Here is a 23,108-nt window from a genome sequence, read left to right as displayed (position 1 = left end):
TCCACCTTCTACCATTCTCTTCTCACAAATTCCTGTTCTTGACTCTATTCTTGAGGAAGTAAGCGGTCTTCAGACTTTTATGTCCGCTACCAATGAAAAATTAAAGCAAATTGAAGACCGCTGGATTGTCATGGAGGGAAAAGTGTTGGAGCTTGAGAACCGTGTTGGAGACTTTCAAGATATTTCTACAAAAAATCCTCTACTAGAGCAAGAGATCTACAAGCCTAAACTTCACACCGAAGTTGCTCTCTGTTCTCTTAGACCTTCAATCATCTTCACCACTCAACATACAACGTGCGCATCGCTTGGGTCCTCTTCACCCTAACTCAAATAAGCCACATGGCATTATAATGCTCTTCCTGGAATTTACTGAACTCTTGCATGCTCTGAAGGCTGTTAAACTCAAACAACGTCTCACTTGGTCAGGACATAATACTTTCATTTCACGGGATGTCTCCAAGGCAACAAATGCTCTTTGTAAAACATTCCTGGCTCTTCGCCCCCAAACGAGAAATTTGAACCTTCAATGTGGCATTCTTCATCCTTGTCTTTGCAAAATTACTCATGAAGGAAGGTCACGCTCTTTTGATGATCCTGAGAAACTGAGACTCTTTCTGAACAGCATTTCTTCTCGTAACATGGAAACTAGCGCTTAATTTTTTCTCAGTTAATTGGTTGATATTGCTCTTCTAAATATATATTGATCTTGTTTCTCTATTTCTCACTCTTGTCTTCTTTTTTATATTCCTCTAGTACTCATTTATCCTTTATTCTCTGTATGTCTTATATTACTTAAATTAATCTTATTTCTTTGCTCTTTTTCTTCATTCCTTATTTTCTCATTTTTGTTATTTTCTTTACTTTTTAAGATGCTTTTTATTGCCTTTTCATTCCTACTGCTGTCCTTGTTTTCGGTGTTACCATGCTCCTCTCATACCTGTTGCTTATCTCGCTTCAGATCTGTATTATTTTCTTTGATCTGTTTACTTATTCTGTTTCTCTATCTTTCCCTACTTCTCCTCCCTATCCCTTCACCTCTCTTTTTATATCTGGGCTATTTCTCATCATGTTTTTTTCTTATTATTATCTTTCTACCTATATGAGTGTTTATCTTGACTTCTATTTTTTCTCCAATTTTGATATTTTTTGTTTGTATTGTTTCATTAACATTTGATAAATGTTGTTTCTCTTTCTTTTGTATTGGTCATTGTGGTTCTGAAATTCTGGACCCTGCTGTAATACCGGTACCAAGGTCCAACACTCGTGTCACAAAATATCGTCGTACCATGACGAATTTGGTATCGGCAGACCGGTAATGATTTGGACATTATCCCTGTGCATTTGCGTCATGATTGAGCGATGCTAACACCCTTAAATCATGGTTTCCGTTCCGAACCCTCGGACTCCATTTTGTGAACGGTATCCATCTTATGACTTGCCCTCATATAAGTCAATTGATTAAGGCCGAGCTTGATCTAAAAGGACACGTCCACCTTAGCTGACTTCCCCATGACCTGGCCAAACTGACTCCACTGCCTCCAGCCAAACCTGTTTGGGCAGCTCCTCGCCCAGTGGCCGAATAAGATAGCATCAATGCATAACATGCCATAAACCATTCACTACATACAGACCATGTTTTCTACACACATACACCTGTCCACGTTCCTTGTTTATGGCCAGTTTTACGACGAGGAGGTGCCCTGTTTTATTGGGGTTTTGTCGATATCTGATGGTAGTTCTGGGCCGAGCTGGGTCATCCATCACGATCCGGACATCTAAAATATGTGTTGACCAGCATGACTTCGCTCTTTGTATTATTGTAGAAATATGTGTATAACCATGTCATAAACTCAAGAATTCTTGCCTGCAGCTGTTATTTCTGTATAAAGAGGGAAGGCTGGTTCTGTAAAAACGAACAGTCTCCTGAGAACTTACGACCCGTGCTGTCGTGCTTCTAGGACACATTTTACTTGGTTGCAACCAATAAAACTTGATCTCTGACTTCACCTAGAAGACTCTTGGTTTCTGTGGTCCGGAACAGGGAGAACTCAGAGGTCTTCGGGTGTTATCCCCTGGCACCACCGGGTTCCAGAAAACCCGGTACCTCAGTTGGCGCCCAACTCGGGGCGGTATCAAGCGGTGACGGTCCAAGCCAGATGTTCGTAAGGAGCTTCGTGTGAAAATTCCAGAGGACGGCCAGCCACTTCAGCGACCCCTGTATGTCGACGTGGTTCCGAAGGTCTTTGCTGCGAGGTTCCCTGTGTCCCGACGGCTACGAAGGACTGCTGCCCTGACTATCGCCCTGTTTTGGACCCAGTGATCCTTGGTAGAGCGAAACGATAGACGAGTCTTCTAGTGACGTCACCGATCTTCAATACTTCAGTTAAGTATAAGTGGAGCGTCTCCCAGTCCTTAGTTTGGTTCTTAGTCTTTGGTATCCTTGAGGTACACCTTGTTTGGAACTTGCAAGTGCCAAAACCGAGGGATTTGTGTATTCACGAAAATATCATAGTTAGATAATCCCTTGAACTTTGAAGCTAGACTAGTGAGCGAAGATGCCTGGTCTCAGCAGACTTGGAAACTTGTTTTGTCTTGGACCCCCGATTAGAGGACTCGTGTCAGATTCCTCCGATTGGAACTCCAACATATGAGTTATTTATCAAGCACGGAGTAGGCCCTATCACATATAATGAGGTATGGATAAGATACACTCGCAAGGATGGTGTTTTAAAATGGCCCCAATATGGTAGTTTTGACTCCGAAGTTTTAGACAACCTCGAGGTCAAATTGTTCAGGAAGAAAGCCCGGCCGGCGATGTTTGACTCTTTTCGCTTATGGCGCAAAGAAGCCAAACAGAAAGAAATGAAACTAGCAAAGAAGAATAAAAGAGGTATGTTAATGGTGCAAGCTGCCATTGCATACAGGGATAATGAGGAAGAGCAGGAAAGTGAACAAATACTCAGAAGCAAGAGACTAGCAGCGGATAAATGCTACCCAATGTTGCCCCATGAAGGACAAGATTCAAAGGGAACATCCGAGAAAGATCCATTAATGTCCCATTTATTGAATTCACCACCCCCATATACATCGAGTATTGTTGGACTCCCGAAGCGTATTGTTATACCGCGCCCCGGCGCACGAAATGCAGCTCTTGCACAAGCGCCAGCTCCTCTTCAGCTGGTTCCTACTTCTCCGGCGCAGCCTTCTCAAGGGCCGCCGCCTTTACTACATACTCCATCTACTTCTTTTACGACTTTGCCTACTGCTCCAACTGTTCATCCTGATACTACTTCTGCTACTGCTTCGAATTCCTCTTTACATCAGCCTGTCTTTTCTGGCACATCTGCCTCTCCGAAAGCTTCTCCTTCTGTCCGACAGAGAGTAGCAAGTACTGTCACTGGTCTGTTCTCACCTTTCTTTGGGTCGCCTAAAACGACCCCTAAAATAGGCCGTAGACAGTTGCGTAGTCAACTGCCTGATTACGAGGAACGAGGAGTGCTGAATGAGTTAGCACGCAAATGGATTACTGACACTGTTAGATATGATGTTCAGTCTGTTATGGAAGTTTTCCGACAATGGGATGCACCGACTCAGAGATATGTATTCGAAGAGATGTGTGTATATCTTTGTGAAGATTTGGAGACAAACGATCCAAAGCGCAAAATGCAGAAATTATTTCGTATGCGCTTTAAGTTCTATAAAGGCATGATTGTAGGTGCCGATGTTGAAAAAGCAATAGATCTGTTATTATCCTATAGGAGTAAGGGAAATGTCTCTAGATCATTGTATGAAGATGACGTGTCAGGTAGAAAAAAGGCGCGACAGTACCCAATGAGAGAGGTTCCTCCAGTTTGGAGGGAAGGTGATGCGAATGCACATCCACCCGTTCCACCGCATTTCCAGCGTGTATGGGTACATGTCCCCTGGAAAAGATCTGAAGTTTTAGCACTCAAGCAGACATTACCTGATCCACGTAAAAATCCCGCAGGGTATTATAAGGAGTTATCACAGACTGCCAGCTCATGTATAATGATTTTAGCGGATATAGACATGTTGTTTGGGAACGTCGTCCCACAGCCTTTATGGAGTAAAATTCGTCATACAGATCATGATCAAGAACTAGGTGACACATGGGCTAATATTACTGCTACAGATGCTAGACAAGTTGGTGGTTCTAAACCTGAGCCTTTAGTAGCCGAACTTCCTGGTAGAATTATCGCGTACATGAAAACTTTAATGCCCGAATTGCGAGTGAATTGGGATAAGTTGTCTGCGTGCAAGCAAAAGAGAGATGAGAATGTGTCTGACTTTTTCACGAGATTTGAAGAGACTTTCGTCGATCATAGCGGTCAGGATATGGCTACCGAAGGTGGCCAAAGATTGTTCGTAGACAAATTTGTGCATAATTTGCTTCCTGAACTGTGCAATAAATTGAAAGATTCAGAGAGTGCTTGGGCTGTTTCCACGTCAGCGCAGATTTTAGCCACAGCCCAGTACTACGAAAATAGGCGCAAAGACGAGCTAGATAAGGCAGACAAAAAGACTAAAGATTTAAAAACTAAAGTTCTTCTCCAGCAAGCCTATCCGCCTCGCACTCCGAGTCAGCCCAATTATCAGCAACCACAGCAGTATTCGAGAAATCCGCAGGGCAACGAATTTTCCCATCAGCGTTTGCCGTACGGCCCGAATCAGTGTGCCTATTGCAAAGAAGAGGGTCATTTCAAAAATAATTGTCCAGTCTGGCGCGACGTTTAAATGGTGTTTCCGGTGCAAGAGGTAGAGGTGTTCAACAGGCTCCTAGGGGTAGGGGCCGTGGAAATTTCCCCCAGAATAACACTTCTTTTCCACCTCAGACTTCTATGAATAGCTTTGACCAGCAGAATAATGCGTCCTCTAGGTCAGCTCAGTACTATGCTGATGACTATTACGCAGAAAACGAGAATGAGGGTAATAATTGCTAGGACAGCCATGGACAACGAGAGGGAGTTGTTTCAGTTCCAGTAGATCAGAATGGACCTTATGTCGAGGTGATTACATCCGGAGTGTCAGAGCCATTTCTGCTGGATACTGGTGCTACAAAAAGTTCTATTATGCCCTCAAAACTTCCTGGCGCACCTTTGTCTGGCGAAATGAATGTTTCAGTGGGTTTTTCTGGCACCCCCGTTATGAACCCGATCTCTAGTCCTATGCCCCTTTCTGTTGGCCCATGCGAATTAGAAGCACCCCTCATCCTTACAACAGGTTGTGGCGAAAATTTGTTAGGTTTGGATTTGTTAAAAAGATTATATGCGACTTTGTACTGTTCTCCTTCGGGAGTACAACTTACCCTTGGTAAGAAAGTGATTTCCCCAATGTATTTGTCAAAGGAAGATATTCCAACGGAATTGTCATCTCTTCCAGATATACTTTGGGCTACCGGTTCCAATGATGTAGGTCGTTTGGAGATAGCACCGTATGTCATAACATTGAAAGCCAATGTTAGGTTGCCATGTATCCCCCAATACAAGATCTCTAGCGAATGTGAAAAGGCGTTGTTAGCGATCGTTTACGATCTGATCGAGAAAGATGTCATTGAGGAGACAACAGGCAACATTTGTAACAGTCCTATTTTTCCTGTCTTAAAGCGTGCTGATCCTTCACAGCCCTCTGTGTACAGATTTGAGATTGATCTCAGAGAAGTGAATAAGATAGTTGTACCGCAGTTTCCAGTCGTCCCCGACATTACTGCCTTATTGACAATGGTTCCAGCTTCAGCCACTTGGTTTTCGGTGATTGACCTGAAGAACGCCTTCTTCAGCATCCCGATTGCCGAGGAGAGCAGTGACATTTTTGGCTTCAATTTAGGAGGACGAAGCTTCCGCTTCAAACACGCTCCTCAGGGCTACTGTGAGAGTCCATCCATATTCAGTCAGGCTCTGAAAACACAACTTGATATGATTGTTCTACCTGATGGTGCGACTCTGATTCAGTATGTAGACGATTTGCTGATCGCTGCAGATACTGAAGAGATTTGCAAGCAAGCCACACTGTCGTTGTTGCGTCATTTATGTGACATGAAGCATAAAGTCTCTCTTTCAAAATTACAATTTTGCCGACAAGAAGTGACCTACCTAGGTCACATCTTATCGAAGGAGGGAAGGAGACTGACCCCAGAAAGAATACAGGCAATCGCAAGATTAAGTGCCCCAAGGACACAAAGAGAAGTTCGGGCTTTCTTGGGCATTACATCGTACTGTAGACAATGGATACCGAACTTCTCACTATTGGCCAAACCTTTGCTGACACTAATCCGTAAAGACACACCCATTCCTATGCCTTGGTCTGAAGATTGTCAGACAAGTTTCCACGAGTTGCGTGATGCATTATGTTCGGCTCCTGTGTTGGGCAACCCCGACTACAGTAAGCCCTTTACATTATATGTCCATGAGAAGGACGGTTGCGCATTATCAGTCCTGACGCAACACTTTGGGGACAAACAGCGCCCATGTGCGTATTTCTCAGCGACTCTAGATCCTGTAGCTAGGGCATTACCAAGTTGCTTGAGGGCCACTGCTGCAGCAGCTGTCTGTATTCTACAGCCTGCTGGGTTACTAATGAATAATGCTCTGACTGTTATGGTCCCACATGCGGTAGACATTTTACTAAACAGAACGAAGACGCAGCACTTAACTAGTGCTCGACTGTCAAGCTATGAACTGACACTATTAGCGAGTCACGTTCACATAAAAAGGTGCGATACACTCAACCCCGCCACGCTATTGCCCATTCCAACAGAGACAGATAAGGTCGAAATGCATGATTGCTGTTTTAGGACAGAAGAAGAGACAAAAGGGAGAGAAGATTTGCAGGACACTCCCCTTCCTGAATGTAATGACACTTTATGGGTTGATGGTTCATGTTTCAAGTTGCCAAATGGTGATACAACTGCAGCATATGCTGTGACAACATTGCACACGATTGTAGAGACAGCTCGCATCCCCCATAATTCTGCACAAGCAGCAGAGTTAGTGGCACTTACAAGAGCATGTGTGTTGGCAAAAGGAAAGCGAGTGAATGTGTATACTGATAGCCAATACGCCTTCGGCGTGGCTCACAGTTTTGGAAGATTGTGGAGTGAACATGGGTTCCTGACATCACACGGTGCAAAAATCCAACATGGTCAGCTGGTGAACGACCTCCTCGAGTCACTGACCTTGCCCCTACAGGTTGCGATTGTGAAATGCAGTGCACACAGAAAGATTCAAGATGATGTTGGTCGCGGGAATGCATTTGCAGACGAAGTTGCGAAAGAGACTGCAAGGAACACAATGAGTCGAATGTATGTTGTAGGTCCGGCAAGATGGATTACCGATGTAGGTATGTGTGAGGACACTATTGAAAGTGTGAAGTCCATACAAGCTGATGCCACTGAAAAAGAGGTGAATGAATGGAGAGAAAGCAAGGGTAGGTTGAGACGCGAATGGTTGTTGGGTCGAATTGTCAGAACATCAGCGATGGTTGTTACCCGATGCATATGTACTTGCAGTGGTGACAATGGCCCATGGAATGGCTCACATTAGTGCAAAGGGAATCTGCAAACTGTTGACCCCAGTATGGCAGAATAGTGGTATCCCAAAATGTGCGGAGAATTTGGTCAGGAATTGCATGGTGTGTTTGAAGTACAATCCTGGTAGGGGAACCCCGACTCCAGTTGGTCATTTTGCGCCTCCAACGTACCCGTTTGAGGTTTTGCAGCTCGATTTCATTTACATGGAGAGGTGCAACAATCTGAAATACGTGCTTGTTGTTGTTTGCGCCTTCTCCAGGTGGGTGGAAGCGTATCCCCTTAAGGACAACACTGCCTTGTCAACTACCAAAGCCCTCGTCAAGGAATTCTTCCCTAGGTTTGGAATGCCTAGAATGGTCTGGAGGGATAATGGAAGTGAATTCGTGGGACGGGTGATGAGGAGAGTGTGCGAATGTCTAGGCATCCACCAGAAGTTCCACGCTGCAAATTACCCCCAATCAGCAGGATTAGTAGAATGCTACAACGGCACGTTAAAACTGAAATTAGCCAAGATCCAAGCCAGCACAGGCCTTAAATGGCCTGACGCCCTACCTTTAGCACTCCTGTCTACCAGAATGATTGTCCATTCTAGATTAGGACTCAGCCCTCACGAAATAGTGTTTGGCCGCCCAGCTAACATCTGGGGTGTGCCAAGACCAAAAAGGCTAAGCGAAGTAGAGCATCCTGTACTACTTGACTATTTACACGAATTGACAACTAAATTGCGTGTTTTACACCAACAGGTTCACAGTTCCTCTCCGCCAGCCTCTGACGATCCAGGTCACTCCATTGAACCCGGCACCTGGGTGCTAGTGCGGAATTTTCAGCGCACGAACAACGAACAGCCCAGGTGGACCGGACCGTACCTCGTCCTTCTTTCCACAAGATCAGCAGTTCGGGTGGAAGGAAGGAAAAACTGGATCCACGGGACCCACTGTAAACGGGTCCCTCTGCCTCTTCCATATGACCGGTGGGTCCAGGACAGAATCGCTGACTCTGAGACCGAAGCTGTACCTCGCTTTGCACTCTTCAGCGATGCACGACTGAAAGGAACTGGTACAGAAAAGGAGAGTGATCGTATTTTGCAAGGATTTGTGCCTCCGTCAATGCAGTTGGACACTACAGAACCTGAAACATTGTTCGAAGACCACACCGTACCTGGGAAACAACGATATAATCTGAGGTCGAGAAAAAGGGACTAATAAAAGCGAATTTATGCGACTTTCTTTCCCCTAAGAACTATTTTTGATTTTACAGCTCTCTCGCCCAGGGAACTTGCTCATTTTTGATTTTCGAACCGCCATCCGGTTCTGCTGCTAGGGCCGCGGTTGAAGTCTGGAGAGTGCAGCTGGAGACGTTTAGGTCAACGGTTCTGGTTGGTCTGAGGGAATTACCCCGGACTGAACAGAACGCACTCCCTGGCAGAATCAAACTCCCACCGCGGGCAGCAACTAGAGGATGGAGTTTCCGAGGGTGGAGAGACCTGCTAGACCCATGAACTTTGAAAAGAAAATATACACTGTAATGGCAAGAAGACGATCTCTAGTATTAAGCATCTCAATGTTGTGTAGTATAATAATGTTTTTAACTGGCTATGCTCTGTTCATTTTTCGAGTGCCATTCATACACAACACTCAGCTCACACCTCCTCCTACTGTTCCTACACACTCCATTCATCCCCTACCTGAACACGAGTCCGCCAGAAGACTAGAATTTGTAAATAATTCATTTGTCCAACTACTACACCAGCACCAATCTGTCATGAACACTACGAACTGTTGGATATGCGGAATCATGCCACACACTACAGAAAAGGGTATCCCGTATTTTGTCCTGCCGTTTAGTTATTTCAGTTCTCTGTGGGCTTTCTAGACCATGTTCCTGTTTTCCCGTGAACCGTACGTTCCAGGGAAACATTCAAACAATAAGGCACTAGTGGCAGGATTCAGAAATATGAGTAGAGATATTGACACGGTTAGAGCAACTCCCAAAGATGAGTTTACCCCGTACAGTAGGTGGAACCTCACTAAGTATGGGATTTCCTTAAGTGAGAGCCAGAAAACAAAGAGATCCTCCCCGGTTTGGGTAGTACCCCACCGAGGTCACCTATGTCTGCAAGGTATTGGCAGGGATCCCAAAGCATAGTTGGGGAAGAGCGTATGCACAGAAATGTACGTGTTTGCATCCCGAACTTCCCCTCCATTCTTGGCAGCTAAGGGTACGTATTTCATCTGCCATGACAAAGCATACACTTGGTTGCCCCCTGACTTCTCGGGCGCATGCTTTATCTTGTTTCTGCTGCCACCCACCTATACGGCCGGGGCAGATTACCATCGGACAAGGACAGTTAGGGGTGTCGTGAGTCAAGACGACACTGCGGGTCAAGAGTTTGGGGACTTCGCAAAGGGTTTTCTGCCCTTTTGGGGGCCTATGGTGAACAGCAGGAACATTCGCCAGTTAACAAGGGTAGTCGAATCCGCCGTGACCGAAACGGCCGGTGCCCTCAGTAATTTGACAGCTGAGCTCCAGTCGGACCGGCTTAGGACTCTTCAGAACCGGGTTGCCCTAGATGTCATACTTGCAGACCGTGGTGGTGTATGTAGGGTGATCCAATCCAGTTGCTGCATTTTCATCCCTGATAACGCTCCGACAGTGTACCAGGCCCTCTCCAAACTGCACAAAATCTCTGATTCCCTTCATGTGGATAAAGGGGATTGGTCCCTGCTAGGGTGGTTCTGGGAACTGTTATCTGGCTGGGGATGGAAAACTCTGATCTTCATTGGGATGATCTTAGCCATTCTGTTTATGTTCTGCCTGTTTGTGCAGTGCGCTCCTGCAATATGTGGCCTCTGTGCTACTTCATGTGTAAGGAAGCCTGTGTCAAGGGACGAATTAAGCAACAGAATGATGCTACAGCAGCATCTCCATGAATTCATTAATACAGATTTGGACTCAGATTAGCATGAGTTATTGCCTAAATATGAGGGCAAAAGGAGGGTGTGTGGTTCTGAAATTCTGGACCCTGCTGTAATACCGGTACCAAGGTCCAACACTCGTGTCACAAAATATCGTCGTACCATGACGAATTTGGTATCGGCAGACCGGTAATGATTAGGACATTATCCCTGTGCATTTGCGTCATGATTGAGCGATGCTAACACCCTTAAATCATGGTTTCCGTTCCGAACCCTCGGACTCCATTTTGTGAACGGCATCCATCTTATGACTTGCCCTCATATAAGTCAATTGATTAAGGCAGAGCTTGATCTAAAAGGACACGTCCACCTTAGCTGACTTCCCCATGACCTGGCCAAACTGACTCCACTGCCTCCAGCCAAACCTGTTTGGGCAGCTCCTCGCCCAGTGGCCGAATAAGATAGCATCAATGCATAACATGCCATAAACCATTCACTACATACAGACCATGTTTTCTACACACATACACCTGTCCACGTTCCTTGTTTATGGCCAGTTTTACGACGAGGAGGTGCCCTGTTTTATTGGGGTTTTGTCGATATCTGATGGTAGTTCTGGGCTGAGCTGGGTCATCCATCACGATCTGGACATCTAAAATATGTGTTGACCAGGATGACTTCGCTCTTTGTATTATTTTAGAAATATGTGTATAACCATATCATAAACTCAAGAATTCTTGCCTGCAGCTGTTATTTCTGTATAAAGAGGGAAGGCTGGTTCTGTAAAAACGAACAGTCTCCTGAGAACTTACGACCCGTGCTGTTGTGCTTCTAGGACACATGTTACTTGGTTGCAACCAATAAAACTCGATCTCTGACTTCACCTAGAAGACTCTTGGTTTCTGTGGTCCGGAACAGGGAGAACTCAGAGGTCTTCGGGTGTTATCCCCTGGCACCACCGGGTTCCAAAAAACCCGGCACCTCAGTCATGAAGCTTACTGTCCCTGTTTTCATATGTTCCCCCTCACCCTTCAACGTGTTTAATGCTGTCTCGTGGAATGTACGTGGTCTAAGTCATCCTGTCAAACGTCACAAGGTATTGTCTCATTTATCCAAACTTAACTTGCCTTTCTACAGGAGACTCATTGTAATGATGTGGAGTCTCTTGAGCTCAAAAATCAATGGGTTAACCAAATTGTTTTCTCCCTCGTTGTGGACTGCCATGGTGGCGTTGCCATTTTATTTAATAAATCCATTAATGCACAAATACTTTCAACTGAATGTGATTTCAATGAACGATGGGCTTTGGTTGATGCTATTAGTTTTAAAAAACAAGTCACTTTCTTCAACATTTTTGGCCCTGTCAAACCCGATCTACAATTTTGGCAATGTAGGATGTTGTGGTCTACCCCGTCGACTGCTACGGTGTAATAAATGAAACAAGCAAAAAGCGGCAGGGTGCGGTGAGCCACTGCTTGGTGTACTAGGTATGATAGGGCAATGATGTTATCTATGGTAGAGCCTCCTGTTCGGAACCCCATCTGGTAGAAGGGGAGGAGATTTTCTTTGCTGACCCAATCCGCTAGTTCGGCCAAAAAAGTGGTTGCATAAGCCTTGCCCTCAATGTCCAAAAATGTAATTATACAATAATTTCTGGGGTCAGTACTTGGCCCTTTTTTGTATATTGGATTCAGCAGTGACCCCCTCCAGGAGTCTGGGACGGCCTCCTAAAACCTGATTCAGCATACAGGTGAGCCAAATTGTCAGCCCAAAAGTCGATGTCCTCCATAAAGGGGGAGCCAGGCAGGCTGTTAGGGCCAGATGCGCCATTATGGCGTATTGTTTTCAAGTGGGTTTGAAATGCTTGTTTGTCTGGAGAGGTAAATTTGACCAGAGATTCCATAAATTTTGTTGTGATGTTGCCATATTTCTCCCCTAATATTATGGCCCTGCATGATGGATTTACGTTCGGGACATCTGTGTAAAGGATTTTAACAAGGGCTATCCAGGTGCTTGCACCTAGTGAGTTCTCTCTATTAGAGGTATCATGAATTAGCTTATTTAGATATTGCCAACATTTTTGGGATTTACTTGGTGCCAGCAACTCAAATATCTCTAGCCATTTCGCCTCTGTAAGTTCACGTTTTGCCTGTCAAACCAGTAGTGAGTGGCTTTCGGCCGCTAATGTAAGTTCCTTTTTGGCAGGTAGCATGATAGGCCCTATGTTTGGAGTTTCGTTTTTGGTGCATTCCTTAATTGCTGGTTGAAATCCCATTGTGTGTGCGGGGTTTACGTTGATTCTGTGTGTAATGCACCCCCGAAGCAGAGATGCTAAATCATAGGCATGTGTGCCCATTTCACCTAAGAGGCCCTTGTTATTGAGACCGGTCTGCTAGCCTTTCCATGTTTGATTCTTCTAAGGACTCTTTAAATGTCTTCCCCCTTTGTCGCCCCTACACATCGAAGAGTGTGGCGGGTTTTCGCTGTGATGGATAATTGTAGGGTTAATACGGCGTGGTTACTTTCATTCCATGGTTGAACTGCGTAATTTGACATATGTCTTTGTTGTCTCTCACTCAGTAAGATGTAGTCTATTGTGGTCCGATTATTATAAGTGGGTGCTATGAGTGCCCCTGAGATGAGTTTTGTGATTAGGGAGTGGGACGTTGCCAGGTTATATGCCTGCATGAGGGCGTTAAAACTTCTGTTACTCCACCTGGGTTGAATGTCTGGAATGTTATGCCCTATGTCATGCATGTTAAAGTCCCCAAGGATGATGGAGTCCATGCCTGCAAACTGCAATAGCAGGGTTTCAATCTTGTTTATTAACCGAATAAGTTTGTCCTTCGAATCCAGCCTGTGGGGGTTATAATAAACATTGATTAAAATTATTGATAATGGGTCATCATACGTATTCAAACCTTTCAGAGTGCCAGCCAAAAATGTGTCTGAGGGGTTCTTTATCACTGTGAAGAGTACTTTTAGAGCATGTTTGAGGTATATAGAGATATCCCGAGGGTCTCCCAAAAATATTACGTTTTAATGCAGGTTTGAAGTAATCAGCATAGACCCGTATTGGTGTGGCTGAAGGTGCCCATGTTTCTTGGCACACATTAAATCTGCGCCTGTAAGGAATGTAGGTGCAGATGGACTTTGCAGAATCTTGTTAATCCCTGCTACATTCCAAGTCAGGATGTTGATCATTTGGTTCTTCTTTGAGGGGCTTCTGGGCTGGATGAGGCCAATGTTTATAGAGGATCTAACCTTTAGTGGCATTGACTGATTACTTGTTAAGGGCCTGGTATTAGGAGCTAGAATTAAAGGCCAGTAGGAGCCAGGACCAATCTCTAATACTGCTCCCCTTAGTCAATCAGGAGCAGTTGCCCCCTCCTACATGAGTGATGGACTATTCATTTTTGGGCAGCCTATGGAGCCGTGTAATATTGTTCCAGTTGCTGGTTAGGTTGAATGCTTGCTGTTTGTTCTTTTCTGGCCAATCAGATCTTGTGCTCCCTGCTGTGCACTCAACACGATCCACAATTTTGGCTATGTATTAAATTGAAATTATCCTCTATCTCTAACCCCAATATAATCATTGGTGGCGATTTTAATAATTGGTTAGATCCTTTCTCTGATAGAAAATCTAAATGAAAATGTAACTTCCATGAAACACTTGAAAAGATTAAAACCATAGATCACACTTACTTTTCCTCTAAATCCTCTTCCACTTTGTATGAATTGATTAAGGCCAATCTAACGTTAATTAAATTGCCACTGTTGATGCTTGTGTCATTCTCCTTAAGATTAAATCTAAATATCATGGAGGCCAAAATAAGGCGGGTAAAATGCTAGCCAACTATTAAAAATCAAATCAATAAGGAAACATATTGGACCTATACATTCAGAAACAACCAACAAACTTCTGACATTGTAGATACATTTCAATCCTACAATGGACTTTTAAATACAGAAAATACAATTCCACCTGAAAAAGATTTTGAGACTTTCTCCCAAAGTAATTCTAAACCTCCTCCCTTTCTGATACTTTTTTACCTCTTGAAAATGATATCTCACTTCAAGAGATAATCAATGTTCTTAAATCTTTAAAAAAGTTCAAGGCCCCAGGACCTAATGGTTTCTCTGTTGAACTACACTCAACTTTTTCAAAAATGTTTGTCCCAAAACTATTGGACCTTTTTAACTCATACCTTTCCAATTCCAAAGCATGCAGTTCTTTTTTAGAAGGTCTGATTGTAGTTAATCCCAAACCAGACAAAGACTCCTCTTTCTGTAAAATTTTCCACCCATCTCACTGATTAATTATGATTGTAAAATGTTTGCAAAGATTTTAGCTTCCCGCTTAGAGAACATTATCCCATGTCTCATTAAAACAGATCAAGCTGGCTTTATTAAAGGCCAACTTGCCTCTAATAATGGTAGAATGTTTTCAAATAGTCTTGCCCTTGGAAAGAAGTACTCTTCCCCTTTAGCTGCCCTCTCACTTGATGCTGAAAAAGCTTGTGAGCGCATTAATTGGCAATATATGATTTGTACTCCTAAATGGTTTGGTCTTGATCAAAAGTTTATTTCTTATATCAAATTATTATATACTGCCCGCATGCTTGTGTGTTTGCCAATGGTCTTTTTTCTTCATATTTCCAATTACAAAGAGCTACCTGTCAAGGTTGCCCCTTTTCCCCATTACTTTTTCGCCTCTGTTTAGAACCCTTTCTTGAACGTATCAGACACAACCCTGACATTACTGGTTTTAACCTTAACTCTCATTAAATTAAACTTTCTGCTTATGTAGATGATATCCTTATTTACTTGTCCAATCCCTGCAATTCCCTTCCCCATTTTATACAAGAAATTGCTTTATTTTCAACTGTTTCTGGTTATGAAATAAATTTTTCCAAAACTGAAATATTACCTTTAAATTCATCATTTTATCGTTACATGTTTGATTCAACCAACTTCACTTGGTGTCCCCAACAAATTAGAATTTAGGAACATGGTTTTCTTCGAATAGTCCTGATATTTTTCTGCCGTAAAACTCCAGCTCACCAAATTGCTGTCTTGGTGGAGCAGGCTGGATATGATTAAAATGATAATTGTTCCCCAGGTTCTTTTCACACTCTCAATGTTACCCTTTAAGATTCCTAATTACTATTTTTCTCAGATTATTTCTAATTGTACCAAATTTTTGTGGCATAACAAGCGCACTAATATTGCTCTATCTAAGCTAATTCATCCAAAATCAGAGGTTGGTGTCTGCTTTCCTGACTTCAGATTATATCACACTGCATTTTTAATTCGTCAATTGTGTGCTATGTCTAAAGATTATCAAGATTCCTCTATGCCAGCATGGGTTGCTGTTGAATGTCAGTGTTAAAAAATATTTTTCTGTTTAGGATATTGTGTTTATGACCAATTGTACTTTCATTTCCAAATATTCCATCTTAAAATATTCTCACCATCTATTACATACCTTTTTTTCCAAGGTTTTGATTCTTATCAATTCTTTCTATACTCTTCTATATGGTTTAATAAATATATTACATTTTGCCACAAATCTTTCTACTACAAGCACTGGAAGGAGAAGGACATTTCTTACATCAGTCGATTGTACCCTTTCCCCAATTACAAGAGAAATGTAACATTCCTGACTCCTGTATTCATCAATATAATACACTATCTCCTGTTCTCCAAACCTTTTTACAAAATGTTAACTCCAAACCAACTCCTACTTCATTTACTCCTATTACACTCTTATTTCAAGTTCCTGTTGACCCCATTCCCAGTGCTTCTTTAATATGCAAAACGTTATCCTCACCTATCAGTACTCTGAGTAAATCTCAATCACTTGCTGTTTCTCAATGGGACAGAATGTGGCAAAAGATTTCCAAAACTTCTAAAGCTGCCAATATTACACAATCCCTATATTTTATTTATAACAGAGTTGTAATTACTCCCCTCTTTCTACACAAAAATTGACCATTCTATTTCTCCCTTATGTTGGTCCTGTCTTTCTTCTGAAGTTTTGTTAATGCATTTACTTTACTATTGTCCCAAGGTATATGACTTTTGGAAAGCTACATGGACGAAATGTCCATTGATTTTTTCTTGTGATGATCCATTTGCTATTCACAATAATTTTCTTGATACCATATCTGCTGATTTCTACCACCTCCCCTCCAAAACCATTTTATTGCTAGCGCCTTTAAAGTTATATTAACATGTTGGAAAGATAACTTTAAACTATCCTTTTTGCTCTGGTGGAATTTGATTTGTGATGAGCACAGAATTGCCTCTGTCTCCCATTCCTCTATTTCTCTAAAGATTAAATCTGATTTATTATGGTTACCTTTTACTACATTTATATCCTCACACTCATTCCTCTTATAACACTCATATTTACTCTATTCATTTATCCCCTCTCTCTTTTTCCTCTCTTTCCCCCCTCTTTCTTCCTTTCTTTTGCTCCTTTCTTTCTACTCTCTTTCTATATAACAAAACACACAAACAAAACATTTTTTATTCTTATGGAACACATTCTTCTATTATGTTGATGTAACTCTTTACCCCTATTATTCTTCTCCCCTTAAAATATCCCTTTTTCTGATATATTTGCCAATATTATTATGTATTATTCTGTTCCAAAGGATTGTATTATTCTTTGTTGCCTTTGTTATTACTTACATCTCTTTCCTGTTTATGTACTGCTTAATTGTGTCTTTATTCTCTCAATAAAAATTATTTAAAAAAAAAAGAGGCGAAAGAAATTCCTCATGATTAAAAATAGCTACAAATATTGTATAGGAAATGAGTATCAAATCTCAAAAGTATGTTGAACCCTCCCTAGCTGAGGTGGGAAGGTAAGTGCATATGTAGCACCTGGTAATCTTCATGATAGCTACATTCTCTTTTAGAATTTACATTATCCTTAAAACCATTAGCTAAATATTATTCATGTACTGGAATAAATTTGTTTTACTTTTCATGATTAGTTTGTTCTTCTACATAGCTGTTCATATAACTTGAAACACTTCCCACAGGAATCAACAACCTCACCAACAGGTCACAAAATACTAATAAGTTTGTAATTAGAACCATCATCCCTACAATTTTACACCTGCTGTTTTCCATATTCTCGTTTGAGATCCAAAGAAAAAAATGATAGTGGCAAAAAAATCAAAATGTAAGCAAAATTTGCTTTAAACCAATAATATACTCTTATTGTCTTATCATTTCAGTAAAACAATAATAACAACAAGGAAGTAAACAATAATCAGCATTTGTGTTTTATTTATAAATGTTCATATCTCAAAAATTCAGAACAAATCTGTCGTAAAGTTGCTATACCAGTTTCTGACAAAAGTATTTTTATTTAGATTCTTTAATGGATCTTCTTTACTAGTACTCAATAAATAAAGTCTATATTTTAACTTTTCAGTGTGGCTCTTCTTCAGGTTTAGTCTCTGTGTCTGAACCACTCTCAAAACGATATTGACTTTTACTTATTCTGAAATAACCCTCGTCAATTTTGTCTGCTTTTTCTGATATTGTAGCTAAATACACCTACTCAAGCAAGGCATATTTTCGAATTGGAACTCACCTTTTACTTGATCTTTTAGCATCTGGTGGTTCACTCCTAGTCATTTCTATATTTAAGTGTCTCTCAAAGTCTTTTAAGTCTCTTTATGGCTCATGGGGCTTTTGTTTACATGTTCTCTTTCTTGGAATGCCATCAGCTTTCTCTTTTTCTGATTGGAGATTAACAATGTTTGTTTTCTTCTTGGCTATGGCTTGAGCCCCTTCCTGAGCTATGACTTGTACTTGAGCTTGCTCTTTAATCAAACTTGTCTCTGTGATGCTTTTTCCACAGTTTTCTTCTGAAAAGAGTCGTTTTTACTCTAATTTCCGACTGCAACGTGTCACTGCCTTGATCTGAGACTATTTTGTCTTCCAGCCACTCTTGCTATGCTTTTTTGAATGATGGTAGCTCTTCTTCTGATCACTCTGGTACTGGTCTTCAGGAATTTCATGTTCTTCATCTGAACCTTTGCTCACCTGCAATATGTGTTCACGTTTGCTCCTCACTTTAATTTCATTAGTTCCTGTGGTATCTTCACCTCCACAAAATTCAGGCTGTGGACTTGAACTTGTCTCTAAGCTTGAAGAGCAGACTACATACTTTGATCATTCAATCAATCAATCAATCATTTGTAAAGCACACTACATACCCACAAGGGTCTCAAGGCGCCGGGGAGCTGCTACTATTTATTTATTTATTTATTTATTTTGGCGATTTTTAGAGCGCGCAAATACCCATGGGTGTCTCAGCGCTGTAGTTGCAGAACTCTCAGGGGGGGGGAAGGGAGGTTTAGGCAGGGAACAACCATGTCTTTAGTTTTTTCTGAAGTTGAGAAGGGTCGGAGCACACTTGATGTGTAGAGGAAGTGTGTTCCACAGTATGGCGGTTGCCACGGAAAAGCGTTTGTCGCCCCAGTTGGCCCTTCTTGTACGGGGAACCATGAGTAAGTGCGCTGAGGATGACCGCAGGGCTCTTGTGTGTTCAAGCGGTCGGAAGGCTCTTCTTAGGAATAGAGGTCCGTGATCGTGGATAGCCTTATATGCTATGCATAATGCTTTAAATTTGATACTGCTCCTCACCGGTAGCCAGTGTAGCTGTCGGATGTAGGGGGAGACCGATGCAAATTTAGGGATGGATAGCAGTGTCCTGGCTGCTGCATTATGCACTGTTTGCAGTTTATTGAGGACCTTTTGTTGTGCATTGAGAAGCAATGCGTTGCAGTAGTCAGTTTTAGAGAATACTAAAGTACTGACTAGGGTTTTGCCTGCATGTGGAGGAAGGTATGGAATTATTTTTTTTATCCTTTTTAGTATGTGGAAGGAAGAAGAAACCACTGCGTTGGCATGTTGCTGAAATGACAGCTTGTTATCGAAGATAACGCCCAGGTTGCGTACCTTCGTTACAGGTTCTGGGGGTTGTCCCATCTGGTGGGGCCACCATTGTGGGGACCAGGTAGGTTGTAGCCTCCCAAATGTCATCACTTCTGTCTTATCAGAATTGAGTTTAAGACAGTTGGATGACATCCAGGAGCTTATTGCCTTCATTCCCGTTTGGAAATTGGCTGCCACCAAGATTCCATCGTTGTATATCGACAGCACCAATTGGGTGTCGTCGGCATAGGTAGTGAGGGAGATTCCTCAGGATTTTATGACCCTCGCCAGGTCCGACACATAGATGTTGAATAGTGTCGGACTTAGCGAGGATCCCTGCGGTACTCCACATGGCAGGGAGAAGGTCTGGGATGTGAAATTGCCTAGTTTTACAGTTTGCGGACGGTTTGACAGAAATGAGGCCAGGAGGTTTTTAGCTTTGTCTGTGATTCCTATGGCCTCGACACGATCGATCAAGGTGGCATGGTCGACCGTGTCGAAGGCCGCAGATAGATCGAGGAGTATCAGTACTGCGGCTCCTCCGTTATCCATCGTGGACCTAATCTCATCTGCTGCTTTTAGCAGTGCCGTCTCCGTTCCGTGTCCTTGTCGAAACCCAAATTGGGTGTCATCCAGTAGATTGTTGTGGTGAATGTAATTTGACAGCTGGGTGTTCATGATCTTTTCAAAGATCTTTGCAGGGAATGGGAGGCAGGCGATGGGCCTGTAGCTAGCAGGCAGGAGAGGGTCTAGGCTGGGTTTTTTGAGTAGCGGTTTAATTATTGCTTTTTTCCATACCGGGGGGTAGACACCATATGCAAACATTGCATTGCAGATGGTGGTTAGAGGTGGAGCAATAACTTCCGGAATGAGGTTGAGGATGCTTGGAGGGCAAGGGTCTAGAGGAGAACCGGATTTGGTTCGAGCGATCAGGGGTAGGGTGAATTCGCAGGTGGTAGGTTCGAAAGCTGCGAATATGGGGCCAGTATCAGCGATCGAGTGAGGGGGAGTGCGCACTACATCAGGTGTGAATGTGTTGAAAATGGCTCTGAACTTGTCCTCGAAGAAATTTGCCAATGAATCAGAGAGGGCTTGAGATCCTTCTGACTGGGGAGCAGGTGGGTTAGACAGGTATGTTACTACTTGGAAAAGTTTCCCTGAGGAATTTTTAGCCTGATTAATTTGGTTTGTGTAATACGTGGTTTTCTCTGTTTTTATGAGTTTTTTGTAGTTAGAGAGGGCGCTTTTGTAAATAATCTTGTCGGGCGTATTAAAGTTACGGCGCCACTGCCGTTCAAGGTTTCTGCAGTGCTGGCGCTGGAGTCTAAGCGGCCCAGAAAACCAAGGGGCTGAAGGAAGTTTTCTACTCCGATGGGAAGTTTTGGACGGTGCTAATTTATTGCAGGCTTCGATCAGATTCTCCATGTAAGTATCTGAGGCTGCTATGGGATTATGCTCGTTAGGTAATGGGCTGTCCTGTATCATCTGAGTGAGACGTTCGAGATTTAAGTTTTTCCAGTCTCTGAATTTGGTGGGAGGGGGAAGAGACAAGTGAGGGGAAGTGGGTTTTGTGGGAATAGAGAAGCATATTGCTGAGTGATCTGTCCAGATTAAAGGAATGACCTCGGTGATGGAGATTTCAGGGTTGTTGGTGAATAATCCATCCAACGTATGTCCTGCTTTGTGCGTGGGTTTTTTAACAATTTGTGTGAGACCGGCTGTCTCTAAATCTCCCAGTAGCGTTATAGTGTCTGGGTCTTCTAAAACTTCAAGATGAAAATTGAGATCACCTAAGATGGTGAACTGTGGTGTTCCAATTGATGTCTCGATTATGTGATCCAAGCGTGCTAGGAATTTGGCTCTGGATCCTGACGGGCGGTAGATCAACATACCTTTGAATGTGGCTTTACTGGATAAGCCTATCGAAAAGAGAAGGGCCTTGCATTCAGGGTAGGTTGTGTCTACTGTGGTTATTTTGAGGTGGTTTTTGTAGATGATCGCGACTCCTCCACCCTTCCTTATCGGTCTGTCTAACTTACACACACAATAATTGTTAGGTGTGGCGTCTCTGAAGTCCGGACCAGAGGCCTCGTCTCCCCACGTCTCGGTGATGAATAAAATATCTATCTGTTGCGATTCTATGAAATCAGCGATTTCAAATTTGTGTTTCGGCAGGGATCTTACATTTATAAGTGCTGCTGTCACTAGTGAGGGAGGTGTAGGGAGAGGAGTAGATGGAGTCTCAGTACAGGTGGGACACTTAAGAGGTCCGATCCTAGGATTGTTATAGTTGAATTTAGGTAAGGAGTGAGGGAACCTGATTGTTTGCTTGATGCTGAGCAGTTGGTCCGAGGTGTAAGTTATTGGTACGGAGCTGATGGCGGGATGGGGGAGTGGTGGGTCAGGGGAGGTGGCCCTGTGCCCGGTCTCGGCGCGGACGAGCGCAGACGAGCTTGCCTTATGCGCGCCTTCGGCGCGCATTCGTCGCGCCCGCTGCGCTTCCGGATCCGGTGCATTGTACATAGGGGAGGTCTGGGGCGTGGCCAACGCAAGTGGGCGTGGCAGTTGTCCAAGAGCGGCGTTGCTATGGCAACCCTGGTCCGCGTCAGCTATCAGTCAGCTGGGCGGTAGAGTGCACGTAGCGGCAGGTAGTACAGGTTTTAAAAATCACAAGTATCACAATGAATAACAAATTTAAATGAGCGTAAAATCTCCCGGCTTCCGCCTCAGGAGAGAGTTTGTGCAACACGCAATTGCTTTCAGCGCGCGCTTTTAAGCTGAGTGGCTAGGGGCGTGGCCAGCGCAAGTGGGCGTGGCAGTTGTCCAAGAGCGGCGTTGCTATGGCAACCCTGGTCCGCGTCAGCTATCAGTCAGCTGGGCGGTAGAGTGCACGTAGCGGCAGGTAGTACAAGTTTTAAAAATCACAAGTATCACAATGAATAACAAGTTTAAATGAGCGTAAAATCTCCCGGCTTCCGCCTCAGGAGAGAGTTTGTGCAACACGCGATTGTTTTCAGCGCGCGCTTTTAAGCTGAGTGGCTAGGGGCGTGGCCAGTGCAAGTGGGCGTGGCAGTTGTCCAAGAGCGGCGTTGCTATGGCAACCCTGGTCCGCGTCAGCCATCAGTCAGCTGGGCGGTAGAGTGCACGTAGCGGCAGGTAGTACAAGTTTTAAAAATCACAAGTATCACAATGAATAACAAATTTAAATGAGCGTAAAATCTCCCGGCTTCCGCCTCAGGAGAGAGTTTGTGCAACACGCGATTGTTTTCAGCGCGCGCTTTTAAGCTGAGTGGCTAGGGGCGTGGCCAGCGCAAGTGGGCGTGGCAGTTGTCCAAGAGCGGCGTTGCTATGGCAACCCTGGTCCGCGTCAGCTATCAGTCAGCTGGGCGGTAGAGTGCACGTAGCGGCAGGTAGTACAAGTTTTAAAAATCACAAGTATCACAATGAATAACAAATTTAAATGAGCGTAAAATCTCCCGGCTTCCGCCTCAGGAGAGAGTTTGTGCAACGAACAGCCAGGTCTTGAGTATCCTCCTGAAGGTTAGTAGGTCTTGGGTCTGTCGTAGGCACAGTGGGAGGGTGTTCCATCTCTTCGCGGCGAGGTGGGAGAAGGATCTCCCACCAGTGGTTGTTCTTCGAATGCGCGGGACGGTGGCGAGTGAGAGGTCGGCGGAGCGTAGCTG

This window comes from Lissotriton vulgaris, chromosome 1_1, assembly GCF_964263255.1.
Source record: "Lissotriton vulgaris chromosome 1_1, aLisVul1.2, whole genome shotgun sequence".
Classification (NCBI taxonomy): Eukaryota; Metazoa; Chordata; class Amphibia; order Caudata; family Salamandridae; genus Lissotriton; species Lissotriton vulgaris.
The sequence above is the reverse complement of the archived record's forward strand: the minus strand, read 5'-3'. Positions refer to the sequence as shown.